This window comes from Vulpes lagopus, chromosome 3 (assembly GCF_018345385.1).
Source record: "Vulpes lagopus strain Blue_001 chromosome 3, ASM1834538v1, whole genome shotgun sequence".
Lineage (NCBI taxonomy): Eukaryota > Metazoa > Chordata > Mammalia > Carnivora > Canidae > Vulpes > Vulpes lagopus.
In genome coordinates, this window is record NC_054826.1 from 134,405,062 (window position 1) to 134,421,950 (window position 16,889).

The 16,889-nt window shown below is 35.1% G+C and overlaps 1 pseudogene; it reads right to left on the reverse strand.

The window, feature by feature from the left end:
• Positions 1-2,674: 2,674 nt before the first annotated feature.
• On the reverse strand, positions 2,675-3,131 carry LOC121487130 (annotated as a pseudogene).
• Between the last annotated feature and the right edge of the window lie 13,758 nt (positions 3,132-16,889).

Consider the following 16,889-nt stretch of genomic DNA (forward strand, 5'->3'; position numbering starts at 1 on the left):
AAAAGGATGAGAGGACAATGATCTGATGACAAAAAACGAGAGCAAGGAGTGAAAATTAAAGCCCTCAGTGAAGAACATAAAATTCAGTGAAGTTAGTAGAGATTACTCTATGAACACAAAAATACAGAAGAGCCACATAACATGGGTATTATGTTTCAATACCAATTCTCTGACAATAACTGGATGTCTTATAGTTCAATTCACTTCTGACACTAACTATCCATAATTAACATCCAATCCAGAGGATTAAAAGCAAGTCCTTAAATTTTGACACCAATCTGCTCACAGCACCAAATCCCACAGTCCCCAACAAGATTTCCCTTACTTCAGACACAAGACATTAGTGGAGTCCTCAGATTATCCACACCTCCTCCTGACAGAGCTACAAATTCAGAGGTTCCCGTGATCCCTGTTCAGTTTTGGGAATATGCTAGAAAGATTCACAGAACTATATGTGGTTTTATTATAAAGGATATAACTCAGAATGCTGTGCCCAAGATTGCGAATCTGAGAAACCACCAAGAAGTCGACACTGATGCAAACACACGAGGGGTTATTTACAAGCTGGAGCTTGGGTCCAAGTGTACCCCACACAGCAGAGCAGGGGCTTGGACCCCGAGTGGGTTTCAGCTGAGTTTTATTGGCTGGTCTAGGAGACCTCCAGAAGCGGGGGAGGAATTTCTCAAATTCTGTTTACATTCTGATATGGGGCTTTCAAGGGCATTGAGCTCTGTTCTTATTCTAATATGGGGCTTCCTGCCCTTGGCTTGAGCTCTGTTCTCATTCTAATAGGGGCTATCTAGGTCGTTAAGCTGTAAGCTGTTTTCTTCCTGTAACTGAAGTAATGTAAATTTCAGCTCTTATTCACAGGGGCCTGGGATGGCTGGGCTTGTGCTAACGCTGAACTTAAAGTGGAATGGCCTTAATTTTCTCCGCCTCCACAAGAGTCAAATAGATTGAAGTTTTGGGAGGGTGGGGAGAAGTGCAGGAGCTTTTTTCCTGTGGAGTCAGGATAAGCCACCCTTCTAGGACATAAATATATTCACCACCCAGGAAGCACTCCAAGCCTGTGGTTCTGAGTCATGGTTTCATTACAAAGGCAAGGTTGATTAAGTCATTGGCCAGGTGATGAACTCAATCTCCCTTCCCTAGAGGTTTGAGAGGGTGCTCAACCCCCAAGTCATGAGGGTTAGTTTTTTTCTAGAGACCATCCATCCTGAAGTGAGGGCCTCCACCAGGAGTCACCTCTTAGGATAACAAATACACTTCTACTCCTCAGGAAATGTAGAGTTTTTGAAGTTCTGTATCAGGAACAAAGACCCGTGTGTGTGTGTGTGTGTGTGTGTGTGTGTGTGTGTGTGTGTGTGTCTGTACCTCAAGGGAGAGAAGAGTTTTTTGTTTGTTTGTTTTTCTATAAAATGAAGATAAGAAGATGAATTCTTATGGGGACAAATATGCTTTATTTAACACAATTCAGAAGTGTAAAACTATAGCAATTACTCAGCAATCATACCATTCTTTTGCATGAATTTTGTGATGTAAACTAAATAACAATATTAAGTAGATCTGTTTCCTTGAATGAGAAAGGAAATCACATTTATAGAACTGTAAGTGAAGGAATTTGAATATGCTGGCTCAGAGAATATTCAATGCAAATTATTTGGGTAGATATTGAGATTCAAAGATGTAAAATTAAAATGTAGTCATCATGAATTAGATTTATCTAACCACAGATTCTATATGCTTACCATTAGTTTCCCCAACTGAAGAAGAGTAGAATATGTATTATTTATTTATTAACAGAGAGAGCGCAACAGCATAAAAGCAGGTGGAGCAACAGGCAGAGGGAGAGCAAGAGGCATCTATGTGACCCAGAGTAGAATCATTAATAGGATTTGTTTTTTAAATAAAATTTTTCTAGGAGAAACTGCCATGCTATTTTTAACATGCCATGCTCCACAGTGCTGCCATATGCAGCTATTACCCATAGGTCTCCATAATCTACAATACTGATTCTTTTGCTTAGCAAAAATTCCTGGTAGAAAGTATCTTACTCCCATTTTTTTCTTCCTCCATATATCTTTAAATTCAACTTCATAATAGGGACTATTAGTATGGTACAATAGGCTTAAATATATATATATATATATATATATATATATATATATATATATATATATATATATATACTGTTAGGATTTTTAGTAACTAAATGGAAATGAGACCGCCAAGGCAAGCGAGGTCCAAGAACAGATTTTATTGCAGGCACCCTCGGCCGAGGTTCCACGACTCACGGAGGGAAAGAGTGAGTCGGGGAAGTCGCGCCAAGACAAGGTGGCAGGGGGTTTACATAACGTTGTAAGGCAGAACGGTTTCCTATTGGTTGGCTCATATGCAAAGGAAGGATTGCAATCCAACCAGTCAGAGTGACCCTCACTATGCAAAGGAAGGATTGCAATTCGGTCAATCCAAGGTGACTTCCTCCTCTGGGGTTTGAAGGGCATTGGGTCCGGTTGGGGAAGTCCAAAGGAGAGGTCTACGGGTCTGCGTCAAGCTGTCAGCAGGTCATTGGTCCATTGACGTCCCAGGTGGAGGTGGTGACAGGAACCTCAGCCATTTGGGGTATCCGCCGTCTTGAGGAGTTTCTCTTCCCGCCTGGCCCCAACATATACTATTTTTTTGGTAGTTTTATGGTTTTATTAACACAAATATGACACGCACATAAGCCGTCTATTCATTTTCATCGCTACGCAGCCTGGCATTGGGATTGGTGACTCTGATGGCCAGCTGGGCTGCTCGTTCCACCATGGCTTTGCAGTTCTTGGAGGATACATTGTGCGAGCAATCTCTGCACAATAAGGTTTGTTGCACATCAGCAGCACTTCAAGCTCCTTGACATTGTGGACTAGGAACTTCCGGAAGCCACTGGGCAGCTTGTGCTTTGTTTTCTTGTTGCTCCTGTAACCAGTGTTGGGCATCAAGATCTGGCCCTTGAATCTTCTACGTACCCTATTGTCAATGCCTCTGGGTTTCCACCAGTTGCGCTTAATTTTGACATATCGGTCTGACTGGTGCCGGATGAACTTCTTGGTCCTCTTTTTAATGATCTTGGGCTTCACTAGAGGTCTGAGGGTTTTATATATATATAAATATATATAAATATATAAATATATAATATATATTTATATATATATAAATATATATAAATATATAATATATAAATATATAAATATATATATATAAAGTAAAGTATAGTATTCGTTCTTACTGTTACATATTGTCATTACATTTTCCTCTATCATTTGTATTAGTTTCAGAACACTTAAAAATTTTTGTCTTTGAATCATAAGTTCAAGTTAATGAGAATAAGCATGAGATGTTTGACCTACGGAATTTGACTTTTACAGATATTCATTCTTTTTTATCTTCCTTATACTATGGAGGGTCTCTTAAATTATCCTTGGACATTATTTTCCATATTGTTCTATCATGACCCATTAATGCAAACTTTGGTGTCTCCTAGTAAGAAAATCTCCTTCAGAATTTCTTCTAGAATGACTGGCATTCCTCTAAAATTGCCACCTGGGAGCTTTCCTACAGGGCCCTGCCAACAGTTTATATGCTTGAAAAAATGAACAATGACTGATGATGCCAAATTCACATCCAGTCAGTACTTGCAATCTCTCAGCTATATGCTCTGCTTTAAGTCACATAACCCACATATAGACTCACCGGGAGTCACTGGGGGATGAAAATAAAATATAACTAGACAGTGGTGTTGCAAAGAAAGGTTTCCTTTTTAGATTTGAGAACCACTCCAGCCCGTGTAACTCCACCTACGGCTCTTTCATCCCTTAAGGTATAACATAATTCATAGTCCGTCTCAATTGCCCATCCCCCACCCCCTGTCAGCTTCATAATCCCAATGTGAGTTCACAAGGAGATGACAAGATTCATACTTTTATCAGGTTCCTGGCTTATCTGATGATTCTTGGTGAGAAATTACATGAGCTTGCTTTGAATGTTGTTCTATTCTGTAATCTAGAGTTTTGCTGTCTTATCTATCCTTGGGCAGTAGGCGCCTTACTAGATAGATCATGACTGATTGCAAAATTATGACAAAAACATTGCCAAGTTGCAATGCACTCTTTAACAAACTACTTACTTAATTGCTATCTCATTGCTAGAATTACTCCATTTTTTGTGACATGCTACACTCTAAAATCGAAATTTTGACCATAATGAAAATCCAATGCTTCCAGGAGTTTATGGCAATGGCTGGAGGGCAAAATTTTATTTATTTATTTATTTATTTATTTATTTATTTATTTATTTATTTATTTAGTGTTTTACTTTTTTTAAATTTAATTTTAAATTTTCATTTTATTTAAATTCAGTTAATTAACATATAATGTATTATTGGTTTCAGAGGTAGAGATTAATGATTCATTAGTCTTATGTAACACCCAGTGCTCATTACATCACATGACCTCCTTAATGTCCATCATCCAGTTACCCCCTCCTCCAACCCCTTCCCCTCCAGTAACTTTCAGGTTGTTTCCTATGATTAAGAGTCTCGAGTTTTGTATGGTTTGTCCCCCTCTCTGATTTTGTCTTGTTTAATTTTTTTCCTCTATTCCCCTATGATCTTCTGTTTTGTCTCTCAAATTCCACGTAGGAGTGAGATCATATGATGGTTGTCCTTCTCTGAATGACTTATTTCACTTAGCATGATATCCTCTAGTTCCAAACATGTTGTTGCAAATGGCAGGATTTTATTTTTTGATGGCTGAGTAGTATTCACTTGTGTGTGTGTGTGTGTGTGTGTGTGTGTGTGTGTATCACATCTTCTTTATCCAATCATCTGTCCATAGACATCTGGGCTATTTCCATAGTTTGCTTATGTGGACATTGCTGCTATAAACATTGGGTGCAGGTGCCCCTTCAGATCACTGCATTTGTATCTTTGTGGTCAATTCCCAGTAGCGCAATTGCTGGGTCATAGGGTAGCTCTATTTTCAACTTTTTGGGGAACCTCCACACTGTTTCCAGACTGGCTATACCAGCTTGCCTTCCCACCAACACTGTAGGAGACAGTTCCTCATTCTCTGCATTATTGTCAACATCTGTCATTTCCTGACTTGTTCATTTTAGCCATTCTGACATATGTGAAGTGGTATATCCTTGGGGTTTTGATTTGTATTTCCCTGATGCTGAATGATGTTGAGCATTTTTTCATGTGTCTTTTGGCCATGTGTATGTCTTCTTTGGAGAAATGTCTGTTCATGTCTTCTGCTCACTTATTGATTGGATTATTTATATTTGGGTGTTGAGTTTGGTAAGTTCTTTATAGATTTTGGATACTAGTCTTTTATTTGATATGTCATGTGCAAATATCTTCTCCCGTTCTGTTGGCTATCTTTTGGTTTTCTCAATTGTTTCCTTTTTACTTTGACGAAGTCCCAATAGTTCATTTTTGCCTTTTTTCCTTGCCTTTGGAGATGTGTCTAGCAAGAAGCTCCTGCGGCCAAGGTCAAAGAGGTTGCTGCCTGTGTTCTCCTCTAGGATTTTGGACTCCTATCTCACATTAAGGTCTTTCATCCATTTTGAATCTAATTTTGTATATGGTGTAAAGAAATGGTCCAGTTTCATTCTTCTGCATGTGGCTGTCCAATTTTTCCAACACCATTTGTTGAAGAGACTGTTTTTTTTTCCATTGGATAATCTTTCTTGCTTTGCCAAAGATTAGTTGACCATAGTGTTGAGGGTCCATTTCTGCATTTTCTATTCTGTTCCATTGATCTGTATGTCTGTTTTTGTGACAGCACCATACTGTCTTGATGATTACAAGGGCTAGTAATAATAGGGTTTGAAGTCCCTTCAAACCCCAATAGGGTTTGAAGAATTGTGATGCCACCAGTTTTGCTTTTTGTTTTGTTTTGTTTTCTGTTTTTTTTTTTTTTTTTCTTCCCAGTGTATCTTTGGGTATTTGGAATCTTTTCTGGTTCTATACAAATTTTAGGAATTTTTGTTCTAACTTTATGAAATAAGTTGATGGTATTTGGATAGGAGTTGCATTGAATGTATAGATTGCTCTTAGTAGCAGAGTCATTTAACAATATTTCTCTTCTAATACATAAGTATGGAATGTTTTTCCATTTCTTTATGTCTTCTTCCATTTCTTTCACGAGTATTCTATCATTTTCTGAGTATAGATGTTTTGCAACTTTAGTTAGGTTCCTAGATATCATATGGTTTAGGGTGCAATTGTAAATGGGATGAACTCCTTAATTCCTCTTTTTTTCTGGCTCACTGTTACTGTAATCCAACTGATTTCTGTGCATTGATTTTATATCCTGCCACTTTGCTGAATTCCTGAATCCTGATTGATTTGCAGATGTTGAACCACCTTTGCAGCGCAAGAATAAATCCAACTTGGATGCGGTGAATAATCCTTTTAATATACTTTTGAATCCTATTGGCTAGTGTATTCTCTGCTTTGTTCAAGCCCCACTAGTATCTTTATAATAATTATTCTGGACTCTAATTCTCACATCTTACTTATGTCCATACTGATTAGGTCCATATCAGTGAGTACCGCCTCTTGTTCTCTCTTTTGAGATGAGTTTTTCTGTCTTGTAATTCTATCCAAAGAAGAATAGATATATGAGGGAACAACATGTTAAAATGGCAATAATGATTCCAGAGAAATATAAACTAGGCAAATCAGAACAGACCCTGTTGCTTCATTATCAGTGTATAGAAATGCAACTGTTTTCTGTACATTGATTCTTGTATCCTGCAACTTTATTGAATTTGTTTATCAGTTCTAGCAGTTTTTTGGTGAATCTAAGGGTTTTCTATATAGAATATAATGTCAGGGGCACCTGGGTGGCTCAGTCAGTTAGGCATCTGCCTTCAGCTCAGTGCATGATCCCAGGATTCTGGGATTGAGCCCCACATCATGTTCCCTGCTCATTAGAGAGCCTGCTTCTCCCTCTCCCTCTGCCTCTCCTCTAGCTTATGCTCTCTCTCTTGCTCACTCTCTCTAAGAAATGAATACAATCTTAAAAATATATATATATTTATATCATATAAATATTGTATTATATACACATATAATATATTTTAATGAAAGTTTAACTTCTTTCTTGCCTATTTGGATGCCTTTTATTTCTTTTTCTTGTCTGGTTGCTGTGCCTAGGACTTTCAGTACTATGTTAAATAACAGTGGTGAGAGTGGACATCCTTGTCTTTCTTGACTGTAGCGGAAGAGCTCTCAGTTCTTCTCCATTGAGGATGATATTTGCTTTTTTTAAAATATATGGCCTTTATTATGTCAAAGTATGTTCCCTCTATCCTTACTTTGTTCAGGGCTTTATCATGAATGGATGTTGTACTTTGTCAAGTGCTTTTTCATTATTGAAATGATCATATGGTTCTTATCATTTCTTTCATTAATGTGGTGTATCACATTGATTAATTTGTTAATATTGAACCACCCCTGCAGCCCAGGCATAAATCCCACTTAATCATGGCGAATGACTTTTTTTAATGTATTGTTGGATTCAGTTTGCTACAATTTTAATAAGAATTTTTGCACCCGTGTTCATCAGGGATATTGGCCTATAGTTTTCTTTTTTAGTGGAGTCTTTATCTGGTTTTGGCACCAGGGTAACGTTAGCCTTTTAGAATGGGTTTGGAAGTTTTCCTTCCTTTTCTATTTATTGGGATAATTCAAGAAAAATAGGTATTAACTCTCCTTTAAATATTTGGCAGAATTCATCCATGAAGCCATCTGGCACTGGACTTTTGTTTGTGGGGAATTTTTTGATTACTGATTCAATTTCTTTGCTGATTTTTGGTCTGCTGAAATTTTCTATTTCTTCCTGTTTCCATTTTGGTAGTTTATATGTTTATGAATTTATCTATCTCTTCTATATGGTCCAATTTGTTGGCATAGCATTTTTCATAATGTGCTCTTATAATTATTTGCATTTCTGTGGTATTGGTTATTTTTCCTCTCCCATTGTAATTTTATTTATTTGGGTCCTTTTGCTTTCCATTTTGACAAGTCTGGATAGATGTTTATTATTTTTTTTTCAAAGAGCCAGCTCCTGGCTTCATTTATCTGTTCTATTGTTTGTTTTTTTGTTTTGTTTTTGTTTCTGTATCATTTATTTCTGCTCTAATTGTTATTCTTTTCTTCCTTCTGATGGATTTAGACTTCATTTGTTGTTCTTTTTCTAGCCCCCTTAGGTGAAAAATTAAGTTGTTAATTTGAGATTTTTCTTGCTTTTTGAGGTAGAACTGTATTACTATATACTTTCCTTTAAGACTACTTTTACTGCATCCCCAAAGTTTTGGTCCCTTGTGTTTTCATTTTAATTTGTTTCCATGAATTTTTTCCTTAAATTTCCCAATTGATCTATTCACTGTTTAGTAGATTGTTGTTTAGCTTCTATGTATTTGTGGTCTTTCCAAATTTGTATTGAACTACAAGAGACCTTGACCAGCCAAAGTAACATTGAAAAAGAAAAGAAAGGCTGGAGGCATCACAATTCTGTACTTCAAGTTATATTACAAAGCTGTAGTGATCATAGTAGTATGGAAATTGCACAAAGATAGACACATAGATCAATAGAACAGAATAGAAAATCCAGAAATGAATCCACATCTATATGGTGAATTAATCTTTGACAAAGCCAGGAAGAATATACAATGGGAAGAAGACAGTCTCTTCAACAAATGGCTCTAGATACCTAGAAATAAACCTAAACAACAATATGCAAAAAATGGAACTGGACCACTTGCTTAAACTATACACAAAAACAAATTCAGAATGGATCAAAGACCTAAATGTGAGACTTGAAACAATAAAAATCCTAGAGAATCAGGCAGTAACTTCTTTGACATGAGTCCTACCAACTGTTTTCTAGGTATGTTTACTGAGAAAAGGGAAAAAAAGCAAAATATAAACTATTGGGACTTCATAAAAATAAAAAGCTTCTGAACTGCAAAAGAAACAATTAATAAAACTAAAAGACAAACTATTGAATTCAAGAAGATATTTCCAAATGATGACATATCTGATAAAGGGCTACTATACAAAATTTATAAAGAACTTATAAACTCAACACCCCAAAAATGAATAATCCAGTTAAAAATGGCAGAAGATATGAACACACATTTTTCCAGACACCCAGATAGCCATTAGACACATGAAAAAGATGCTTAAAATCACTCATCAACAGGGAAATACAAATAAAAACTGTAATGAGATATCACCACACCCTGTTAGTCAGGGTGGCTAAAATCAACAACATAAGAAAGAACAGCTGTTGGCAAGGATTTAGAGAAAAGGAAATCCACTTGCACTATTGGAAATGCAAACTTGGTGCAGCCACTCTGATAAAACCTTGAGGTTCCTCAAAAAGTTAAAAATAGAACTATCCTATAATTCAGTATCTACACAATTAGGTATTTACTCAAAGAATACAAAAATACTAATTTAAAGAGATACATGCACCCTGATGTTTATAGCAGCAAAATCTACAATAGCCAAATTATGGAAATAGGCTGTGTCCATCAACTAATGAGTGGATAAAGAAGAACTGTCTGTGTGTGTATATATACGTATATATGCACACACACATACACTCATTGGAATGTTACTCAGCCATAACAGAGAATGCAGAATTGCCATTTGCAACAACATGGATGTAACTAGAGAGTATTATGCTAAGTGAAATAAAGTTGATTGGGGAAAAGACAAATATCACATAATTTCACTAATATGTGTAATTTAATAAACAAATGAGTAAATAGGAAAAAGAGTAGGAGAGAGACAACCAAGAAACAGACTCTTAACTCTAGAGAACAAGCTGATGGTTACCAGAAGGGAGGTGAGTGGGGGTGGGGGGAGTAGGTCAAATGGGTGATGGGAATTAAGGAATACACTTTTTTTAATGAGCACCGGGTACTGTATGGAAGTGTTGAATCAGTGTATTGTACATTTGAAACTAATATTATACAATGTGCTAACTGGAGTTTAAATTAAAAAATAAAAAAATAAGAAAAGAGATTATGTGTTAGCAAAGGTGTGGAGAAAAGGGAACCCGTGTATGCTACTGGTGGGAATGTAAATTGATATAGCCCTATGGAATCCCTAAAAAAATTAACAGAACTACCACATAGCAATACCATTTCTAGGTATATATCCAAAGGAAATGAAATAAGCATCTTGAAGACATCTCTGTGCTAACCATGTTCATTGCAACAGTATTCACAGTAGCCAAGATATGGAAACAATTAAAATCTTTAAAAAACTAAAAGAAAAAGTAAGGGTATATCAGAAAGAAAAGAAAATAATAAAATTATTGATTCTTCTCTGTGAAAAAAATGATCATCACTGATTGGAAAAACAAAAACAAAAAAACAAAAAACAAAACAAAACAAAACAAAACAAAAACAGCAGTGGGACACCTGGGTGGCTCAGCAGTTGAGCATGCCTTTGGCTCAGGGTGTGATCCCACGATCTGGGATCCAGTCTCACATCTGGATCCTTGCAGGAAGTCTGCTTCTCCCTCTGCCTATGTTTTTGCCTCCTCTCTCTCTCCATGTCTCTCATGAATAAATAAATAAAATCTTTTAGAAAAAGAGAAAGGAAAAAAAAAAACCCTGCAGCTTCTTGTATCAAAAAGAGAGGTACTTTGAACTAGTAATCTAATCAATATATCAACTCTCACATTTCTCTACATATAACTATTACTATTTTTTTAAATTTTATTTATTTATGATAGGCACACAGTGAGAGAGAGAGAAGCAGAGACATAGGCAGAGGGAGAAGCAGGCTCCATGCACCGGGAGCCCGACGTGGGATTCGATCCCGGGTCTCCAGGATCGCGTCCCGGGCCAAAGGCAGGTGCCAAACCGCTGCGCCACCCAGGGATCCCTAACTATTACTATTTATTAGAGGAATAACATTTACTAAATAACAAATATTGCAAATTATATTCTCACAATGTTAACTTCTGAAAGAATGCACAAATAATAGTTTAAATATTTTGACTAATAAATATGGTCCTTTCAAAACCACATCAAGCAAAAAAAAAAAAAAAAAAAAACAGTAAAAAATGCATTCTAATCCGAGTTAACATTAAACCAATATTTACATAAATTTTTAAAAGAAACAATAAAATCCTAAATCATAAATTCAAAAGCTGGGAAACATTTTAAAAAGAATATATATGCCCCATATAAAATATATTTATGCCCAGGTAAAACACACACACATACACAAATCAGAATAAAATTAATATTAAAGATAAATAATAGTGAAAGGGAATAAAGGGGAAAGGAGAATAAATGAGTGGGAAATATCAGAAAGGGGGACAGAACATGGAAGACTCCTAACTCTGGGAAACGAACTAGGGGTGGTGGAAGGGGAGGAGGGTGGGGGGTGGGGGTGACTGGGTGGCGGGCACTGAGGTTGGCACTTGACAGTATGAGCACTGGGTGTTATTCTGTATGTTGGCAAATTGAACACCAATAAAAATAAATTTATTATTAAAAAAATTCAATAACATTTCCCAGAAAATGAATAAGACCCAATTCTAGTGAGAAGTTCACTGTGCATCATAGAATTATTGACCTAGAACATTCAACTCAAGAAATATTGTGATAGGGATGCCTGGGTGGCTCAGTGGTTAAGTGTCTGCCTTTGGGTCACGGCATGATCTTGGAATTTTGGAATCAAGTCCCATCTGCAGGGAGCCTGCTTCTCCCTCTGGTTGTGTCTCTGTCTCTTTCTGTATCTCTCTCATGAATAAAAAATAAATAAAATCTTTAAAAAAAAGAAATACTGTGATAAAGCTTTTGGGCTTTAAAAATGAAACACACATACACACACACACCAGAACTCCAGGTCTCCAGGAATTAAGAATGAGACACATTAAAAAAAATAATAATAATAAATAAAAATTTAAAAAATCCATTAACTGATAAAACAACATGCAATAAAGATTGTAGACTACCATTTCTAAGAAGCTCAATAAAAGCAAGTATGAGCTAAATATGTTATATCCATCCGTCTCTTAAATATAAAGGATGTAAAAACATTCTTATATGTGGAATACTTCAGGGAATGCTGCAAATGAATTCTTCTTGAATCTACTAAAAGATGAGCTATATCCAACAAAGCAAAAACTGGGAAACTTCAGAAAATGGCTCATGGAAGTACTGACCATACTTAATTGTAGAACTGTAGATCTAAGACTATATCAAAGGTGGTACCAAGCTGTAAGAGTAATATGGTTATGTTCTTTTAAAAAAGGACAACAATAAATAAACAAATAAAATGTTGGAGGAAGAATGTATATTGTCACATCAGTAGCAGTTGGTAGTCAAAGAATGTTATCGTCATCTGACAATTCAAACAATAGGTGGTTAAACAAAAAGAAAGACTTAAAGGTAATTTACTAAATATTATTATAAAGGGAACCATGTGAACAAAAGTCCAAATCTTTTATGATTTAAAAAAGGAAAAAGTAAATGGACCACATAGAAGTGTAGATGCAAAAAAATATATTTATTGTAGTTATACTATTTTATTATTAAATAAGATGAGAAGTTGGAACCAGATATCAGACATAACAATACATGCCTAACTCACTTATTTTGAAAAACTAAAAGGATTCCAGTTTATCTCACAAAGCAGCAGCATCTAAATTTATGTGATTTAACACAGACGTACCTAAAGAAAATGACTCTCAAAGGCTAACCATAAAGGATGGAGAAGATACAACAGGAAAACAGAAAAATTAAGAAAGTAGGAGATAGAAACCTTATTTCAGACAAACTGTAACTGAGAAGAAAGCATTAAATGAACCACCATAAACATAACATAATGATAAAAGCCACAATTCATTTCCATACAATGTACATTAAAGAAATATAATATAGAGAGAAACAGACCAATAATAGATTTAAGCCATTATTTTTTTTCCTGTCAGTATAAATCAAGTGAAAAACATTAAACAAGAGGTAGAAGATCTCAATGACATAATCAATAAATATACATATAACTATATTGTATCTTGTTGTTAAAAATATGCCTTTTTATAGGAACACATGGAGCATTCACAAAATGAATCACACACATATTATTAGGTCAAAAGAAAGCATCAATAAATCCTATAAAGCAGAAATAATACAGATAGCAATCTTAATAAATGAAATCAATAAAACTGATAATTAAAGACATTTAAAAAATACTTTCTCTGGGATTCTTTTTTTAAATGGAAAGCTTTTTTGGTTTATGAAAGTAATAATTAGCTTGAAGCCTAAGGTAGCAGAAAAGAAATATACTACTACCTGCCTTAGAGTTTTATTGGAAGGAATCAATGATAGAAAGCAGTGAAAGGAATACAGAAAAACATTTAAAATGATTGCTATCATTCAATATATTTTATTTATTAAAAATTATTGACTTCTAGTTTTAGCTCTCATAGAAGTTGTAAATTCCGTCCTTAAAGAAAGAAAACAACTGACAATAAGGAAATCAATGTTTCCCCTTGAGCCCATCAGAGAACTGACCTTACAGAGGAAACCTAAAATCTGTAGAGGCAAATACAAAGAACCACAGCTGAGGTTTGATTATTTAGAATAGAAGACAGTAGAACCATTAACTGGTAGAAACATTTAAATGGCAATTTTGACAAATTATTGAAGGATGAATGTGAACTAGCATGAGACTAAGAAACTCCTGGGAACTCATCTTAGGAGGCTCCGTATTTTTGTGGCTTTTACCTCTTGGAACTTCACCAGGTTCTCACAGTAAAATCTAAGAAAAATCCCATCACGTTCTGACATGTTGAGAGGAAAAATAACCATTTTGAAAATGATTTCATTCTGAATAACAAAGAACCATTCACCAGAGAAAAAGACCATCAGAGCCTTATCCCACAAAGCACAAAGGGTTTTTGTCCAATTCCACTCCTCTCTCTTCCTGTCTTCCATTAGGAAAAATCCTAAGAAACATTTGTGAGGGTCACATCCCAGGAAAACAAGTTTTCTGGAAGATTAGGATTTTATAGTAATATTATAGGGCACTTCTCCCTTCACATCACCACACAAGATTCCAGAGTAGTAAATGCAAATTACACCTAAAATTGCTGAAGATACAGACTACATTTAAGGAGTAAGTTTTTTTTTTTTTTTTAAGATTTTAATTTTTTATTCATGAGAAAGAGAAAGAGGCAGAGACATAGGCAGAGGGAGAAGCAGGCTACCCGCAGGGAGCTGAATCCCAGACTCCATCCCCAGACTGGGGATGACACCCTGAGCTGAAGGCAGACACTCAACTGCTGAGCCACCCACATGTTCCTACAGAGTAGTTTTTAAGGAAATCCAAAGATAACAGGGGAGACAAAAACAAAGATACTAGAGGAATTTGAAGCCCCAGCACCAATAACCACAACATTAAGGATAGTCTAATTTCTAGCTGTACCATCAAAAAAAAACTTCATACTAAATGTCTTCTACTTCAATACCTAGTTTTCTAATACATAATATTTGAATTTCAATAAAAAAAATAACAAAGCATGCTAAAAAGCAAGAAAACACAAAATTTGGAATGACAAAGAAAGCATCTGAACCAGACTTAAATATAGCACAGATAGATGATCAGAAAGATCATATAAGAAATCTAAAATGACCATAATAAATATGTTAAGGCTTCTAATAGAAAAAGAAGACAAAACACACAACAAGGAGAGTAATATTGGCAGAGATATGGAAATTTGAAGAAATAACTAAAAGAAGTAACCCAAAACAAATTAAAATACTATAACAGAATTTAAGAATGCTTTTTATTGGCTCATCAGTAGACTGAATATGCCCAAAGAAAGAATAAGTAAGCTTGAAGATAAGTCAATAAACACACAAACTGAAATACAAAAGAAAAAAAAAATAAATTTGAAAACTGGGATAATTTCAAAATGGGTAAGTAACATGCATAATTATAATAATTGAAAGAGAAGAAGGCACAAAGCAGAGGAATATTTAAACTAATGATGTGGGGAAAAGCACCTAACTTTGAGGAACAAGAATAAGAATCACAAAGGACTTCTCAACAGAAGCCATGCAAAAAAAAAAAAAAAAAAAAAAAAGAAATACAGTGTTGAATAATCAACCAATGTAGAATTACATATGCATGAATTTACCCTTTAAAAGTGGTAAAACAAATCAAAACCACAATGATATGTTACCTCACACCAGTCAGAATGGCTAAAATTAACAAGTCAGGAAACAACAGATGTTGGCAAGGATGCCAAGAAAAGGGAACATTTTTATGCTGTTGGTGGGAATGCAAGCTGAGGCAGCCACTCTGAAAAACAGTATGGAAGTTCCTCAAAAAGTTGAAAATAGAGCTACCCTACACCCCAGCAATTTCACTATTAGGGATTTACCTCAAAGATACAAATGTAATGATCTGAAGAGTCACCCCAAGTTTTAAAGCACAAAGTCCACAATAGCCAATATATGGAAAGAGCCCAGATGTCCATGGACAGATGAATAAATAAAAAGCATGTGATATATATATATACTACTTAGCCATCAAAAAAGAAAGAAATCTTGCCATTTGCAACAATGTGGATGGAACTAGAGGATACTATGCTAAGTGAAATAAGTCAATAAGAGAAAGACAATTATCATATGATCTCATATGTGGAATTCAAAAAACAAAGCAACAAAGTAGAAGATCTTAGGTGAAGGGAGGAAAAAAAAAACAAGATGAAATCAGAGATGGAGACAGACCATAAGAAACTCTTTTTTTTTCTTAAAGTTTTTATTTATTCACTCATGAGAGACACACAGAAAAAGGTAGAGAGAGAAATAAGCTCAATGTGGGGAGCCCAGTGTGGGACTTAATCCCAGGACTCCAGGATCATGCCCTGCACAGAAGGCAGAGGCTCAACCATTGAGCCACCCAGGCAATCCTAATCCTAGGAAACAAACTAAGGGTCACTGGAGAGGACGACAGTGGGGTGGGGTGGGGTAACTGGGTGATGTACATTAAGAAGGGCACGCAATGTAATGAGCAGTAGGTATTATATAAGACTGATGAATCATCAACTTCTGCCTCTGAAACCCATTGGTTAACACTATATATTAATTAATTGAATTTAAATAAAAAACATTTTAAGTTCATTTTAAGTAAAATTTTAAATAAAACAATAATGTTTTAACAATATCATTAATGTTTTAAGAATAATGTTAAATGATGTTTATTTAAAACATTTTAAATAAAATTTTCTTCAGACAAAAAATGAGGGAATTCATCGCCATCAGACTTAACTTCCCAAAAAGGTCAAAAAGAAGTTCTTCAAGGAGAAGGAAAATAAAATAGGTCAGAAACTCAATTCACAAAGGAAATATGTCATGGAAGGAATAAATGAATATAAAATAAAATCTTTCAGTTTTTATTTTTATTGACCTAAAAAAATTTTTTTAACATGGTAATTGTGAGCATATATTGGATGTTTATAGCATATAGATAAGTGAAGGAAGTATTCTAGGAGACAAGATATAATAACTGGGAATAATCTGTCATAAAATATCTGTACTACCCATGAAGTGGTAAGGTGTTTTTTTTTTTTTTTTTTTTTTTGTTAATGGCTTTAAATTGTAAATGTATATTGCAAGCTCTGGGACAACTTCTAAACTTTTTTTTTTTTTTTTTTAAAGAAGAATGATCGATATGCTAAAAGAAGAGAAAACTTAAATCATACAACATGCTAGTTAAAACCATAGATTGTTGGGGTGCCTGGGTTGCTTGGTTAGTGAAATGTCTGCCTTTGGCTCTGGTCATGAAGTTCTGGGATGGA